Source organism: Ambystoma mexicanum, chromosome 1p (genome assembly GCF_040938575.1).
Source record: "Ambystoma mexicanum isolate Mex_15411 chromosome 1p, UKY_AmexF1_1, whole genome shotgun sequence".
NCBI classification, from domain to species: domain Eukaryota; kingdom Metazoa; phylum Chordata; class Amphibia; order Caudata; family Ambystomatidae; genus Ambystoma; species Ambystoma mexicanum.
The window spans coordinates 1,027,677,537-1,027,682,345 of NC_090921.1; the positions used below are offsets into that span (position 1 = coordinate 1,027,677,537).

At 41.9% G+C, this 4,809-nt stretch overlaps 2 non-coding genes across 2 annotated transcripts; both read right to left on the reverse strand.

The window, feature by feature from the left end:
- Window positions 1-240: 240 nt before the first annotated feature.
- On the reverse strand, window positions 241-326 carry TRNAY-GUA (transfer RNA tyrosine (anticodon GUA)). Its single transcript is given in 2 exon segments — window positions 241-276; window positions 290-326. It is a non-coding gene; the product is annotated as a tRNA-Tyr (tRNA).
- A 4,124-nt stretch (window positions 327-4,450) lies between these two features.
- On the reverse strand, window positions 4,451-4,536 carry TRNAY-GUA (transfer RNA tyrosine (anticodon GUA)). The gene is given in 2 exon segments: window positions 4,451-4,486; window positions 4,500-4,536. It is a non-coding gene; the product is annotated as a tRNA-Tyr (tRNA).
- Window positions 4,537-4,809: the final 273 nt, after the last annotated feature.

Sequence of the window (4,809 nt, forward strand, 5' to 3'; positions counted from 1 at the left end):
CGAGATTGTCAAGGGGATTCTGCTGTTTTGTCAGTTCATAGCAAGAGATGGGGATCCAAAACACCTCACAGGAAACCAACGAAGATTGGTGTCGGACAGAAAAATAACGTGGCCACAGCCTCAAAGCAAAAGGCATCTATTTTCAGTGATGAAATATAATATAATTATAAATTGTCTGTTATTTTACTTTCCAAGTATTTTACTTTCCAAGTATTCAATAAAATTTGCATTTGGCAAAAGTCCTTCGAGCCGGATTTGAACCAGCGACCTAAGGATGCCTGTTTTACCACTACAGTCCTCCGCTCTACCAACTGAGCTATCGAAGGCTTGACAAATCACTCTCTAGCAAACTCAATACGAGCTTCCACTTCAACCGTCGACTTGTAAACATCTCTTGCAATTCGTGCAAAATACTACAAATTTGGCTTGTGAGGTTCCCGAATTGAGTAAAAGCACATCAGTTCCCAATTAAAAAAATGACCCCCTCCGCAGTCTCCCGCATGTTAATGACCACTATACTAAGGGGGAAAAGTTGAAAGGCGGCGCCTCACAGGCCATCTCCTCAGAGTATTCAGCCGTGTTGGGCCTTGACAATATTTTAATATCTTGGATGGTGTATACTGTACTCTCATTTCCCTTGAGAAATCAAGATTGTCAAGGGGATTCTGCTGTTTTGCCAGTTCATAGCAAGAGATGGGGATCCGAAACACCTCACAGGAAACCAATGAAGATTGGTGTTGGACAGAAACATAACGTGGCCACAGCCTCAAAGCAAAAGGCATCTATTTTCAGTGATGAAATATAATATAATTATAAATTGTCTGTTATTTTATTTTCCAAGTATTTTACTTTCCAAGTATTCAATAAAATTTGCATTTGGCAAAAGTCCTTCGAGCCGGATTTGAACCAGCGACCTAAGGATGCCTGTTTTACCACTACAGTCCTCCGCTCTACCAACTGAGCTTTCGAAGGCTTGGCAAATCATTCTCTAGCAAACTCAATACGAGCTTCCACTTCAACCGTCGACTTGTAAACATCTCTTGCAATTCGTGCAAAATACTACAAATTTGGCTTGTGAGGTTCCCGAATTGAGTAAAAGCACATCAGTTCCGAATTAAAAAAATGACCCCCTCCGCAGTCTCCTGCATGTTAATGACCAGCATACTAAGGGGGAAAAGTTGAAAGGCGGCGCCTCACAGGCCATCTCCTCAGAGTATTCAGCCGTGTTGGGCCTTGACAATATTTTAACTACAAATTTGGCTTGTGAGGTTCCCGAATTGAGTAAAAGCACATCAGTTCCGAATTAAAAAAATGACCCCCCTCCGCAGTCTCCCGCATGTTACTGACCACCATACTAAGGGGGAAAAGTTGAAAGGCGGCACCTCACAGGCCATCTCCTCAGAGTATTCAGCCGCGTTGGGCCTTGACAATATTTTAACATCTTGGATGGTGTATAGTGTTCTCTCATTTCCCTTGAGAAATCATGATTGTCAAGGGGATTCTGCTGTTTTGCCAGTTCATAGCAAGAGATGGGGATCCAAAATACCTCACAGGAAACCAACGAAGATTGGTGTCGGACAGAAAAATAACGTGGCCACAGCCTCAAAGCAAAAGGCATCTATTTTCTGTGATGAAATATAATATAATTATAAATTGTCTGTTATTTTACTTTCCAAGTATTTTACTTTCCAAGTATTCAATAAAATGTGCATTTGGCAAAAGTCCTTCGAGCAGGATTTGAACCAGCGACCTAAGGATGCCTGTTTTACCACTACAGTCCTCCAATCTACCAACTGAGCTATCGAAGGCTTGGCAAATCGTTCTCTAGCAAACTCCATACGAGCTTCCACTTCAACCGTCGACTTGTAAACATCTCTTGCAATTCGTGCAAAATACTACAAATTTGGCTTGTGACGTTCCCGAATTGAGTAAAAGCACATCAGTTCCCAATTAAAAAAATGACCCCCTCCGCAGTCTCCCGCATGTTTTTGACCACCATACTAAGGGGGAAAAGTTGAAAGGCGGCGCCTCACAGGCCATCTCCTCAGAGTATTCAGCCGTGTTGGGCCTTGACAATATTTTAATATCTTGGATGGTGTATACTGTACTCTCATTTCCCTTGAGAAATCAAGATTGTCAAGGGGATTCTGCTGTTTTGCCAGTTCATAGCAAGAGATGGGGATCCGAAACACCTCACAGGAAACCAATGAAGATTGGTGTTGGACAGAAACATAACGTGGCCACAGCCTCAAAGCAAAAGGCATCTATTTTCAGTGATGAAATATAATATAATTATAAATTGTCTGTTATTTTATTTTCCAAGTATTTTACTTTCCAAGTATTCAATAAAATTTGCATTTGGCAAAAGTCCTTCGAGCCGGATTTGAACCAGCGACCTAAGGATGCCTGTTTTACCACTACAGTCCTCCACTCTACCAACTGAGCTTTCGAAGGCTTGGCAAATCATTCTCTAGCAAACTCAATACGAGCTTCCACTTCAACCGTCGACTTGTAAACATCTCTTGCAATTCGTGCAAAATACTACAAATTTGGCTTGTGAGGTTCCCGAATTGAGTAAAAGCACATCAGTTCCGAATTAAAAAAATGACCCCCTCCGCAGTCTCCTGCATGTTAATGACCACCATACTAAGGGGGAAAAGTTGAAAGGCGGCGCCTCACAGGCCATCTCCTCAGAGTATTCAGCCCTGTTGGGCCTTGACAATATTTTAACTACAAATTTGGCTTGTGAGGTTCCCGAATTGAGTAAAAGCACATCAGTTCCAAATTAAAAAAATGACCCCCCTCCGCAGTCTCCCGCATGTTACTGACCACCATACTAAGGGGGAAAAGTTGAAAGGCGGCACCTCACAGGCCATCTCCTCAGAGTATTCAGCCGCGTTGGGCCTTGACAATATTTTAATATCTTGGATGGTGTATAGTGTTCTCTCATTTCCCTTGAGAAATCATGATTGTCAAGGGGATTCTGCTGTTTTGCCAGTTCATAGCAAGAGATGGGGATCCAAAACACCTCACAGGAAACCAATGAAGATTTGTGTTGGACAGAAAAATAACATGGTCACAGCCTCAAAGCAAAAGGCATCTATTTTCAGTGATGAAATATAATATAATTATAAATTGTCTGTTATTTTACTTTCCAAGTATTTTACTTTCCAAGTATTCAATAAAATGTGCATTTGGCAAAAGTCCTTCGAGCCGGATTTGAACCAGTGACCTAAGGATGCCTGTTTTACCACTACAGTCCTACGCTGTACCAACTGAGCTATCGAAGGCTTGGCAAATCAGTCTCTAGCAAGCTCAATACGAGCTTCCACTTCAACCGTCGACATTCAAACATCTCTTGCAATTCGTGCAAAATACTACAAATTTGGCTTGTGAGGTTCCCGAATTGAGTGAAAGCACATCAGTTCACAATTAAAAAAATGACCCCCTCCGCAGTCTCCCGCATGTTACTGACCACCATACTAAGGAGGAAAAGTTGAAAGGCGGCGCCTCACAGGCCATCTCCTCCGAGTATTCATCAGTGTTCGGCCTTGACAATATTTTAATATCTTGGATGGTGTATAGTGTTCTCCCATTTCCCTTGAGAAATCAAGATTGTCAAGGGGATTCTGCTGTTTTGTCAATTCATAGCAAGAGATGGGGATCCAAAATACCACACAGGAAACCAACGAAGATTGGTGTCGGACAGAAAAATAACGTGGCCACAGCCTCAAAGCAAAAGGCATCTATTTTCAGTGATGAAATATAATATAATTATAAATTGTCTGTTATTTTACTTTCCAAGTATTTTACTTTCCAAGTATTCAATAAAATGTGCATTTGGCAAAAGTCCTTTGAGCCGGATTTGAACCAGCGACGAGCTATCGAAGGCTTGGCAAATCATTCTCTAGCAAACTCAATACGAGCTTCCACTTCAACCGTCGACTTGTAAACATCTCTTGCAATTCGTGCAAAATACTACAAATTTGGCTTGTGAGGTTCCCGAATTGAGTAAAAGCACATCAGTTCCCAATTAAAAAAATGACCCCCTCCGCAGTCTCCCGCATGTTACTGACCAAAATACTAAGGGGGAAAAGTTGAAAGGCGCGCCTCACAGGCCATCTCCTCAGAGTATTCAGCCGTGTTGGGCCTTGACAATATTTTAATATCTTGGATGGTGTATAGTGTTCTCCCATTTCCCTTGAGAAATCAAGATTGTCAAGGGGATTCTGCTGTTTTGTCAGTTCATAGCAAGAGATGGGGATCCAAAACACCTCACAGGAAACCAACGAAGATTGGTGTCGGACAGAAACATAACGTGGCCACAGCCTCAAAGCAAAAGGCATCTATTTTCAGTGATGAAATATAATATAATTATAAATTGTCTGTTATTTTACTTTCCAAGTATTTTACTTTCCAAGTATTCAATAAAATTTGCATTTGGCAAAAGTCCTTCGAGCCGGATTTGAACCAGCGACCTAAGGATGCCTGTTTTACCACTACAGTCCTCCGCTCTACCAACTGAGCTATCGAAGGCTTGACAAATCATTCTCTAGCAAACTCAATACGAGCTTCCACTTCAACCGTCGACTTGTAAACATCTCTTGCAATTCGTGCAAAATACTACAAATTTGGCTTGTGAGGTTCCCGAATTGAGTAAAAGCACATCAGTTCCCAATTAAAAAAATGACCCCCTCCGCAGTCTCCCGCATGTTAATGACCACTATACTAAGGGGGAAAAGTTGAAAGGCGGCGCCTCACAGGCCATCTCCTCAGAGTATTCAGCCGTGTTGGGCCTTGACAATATTT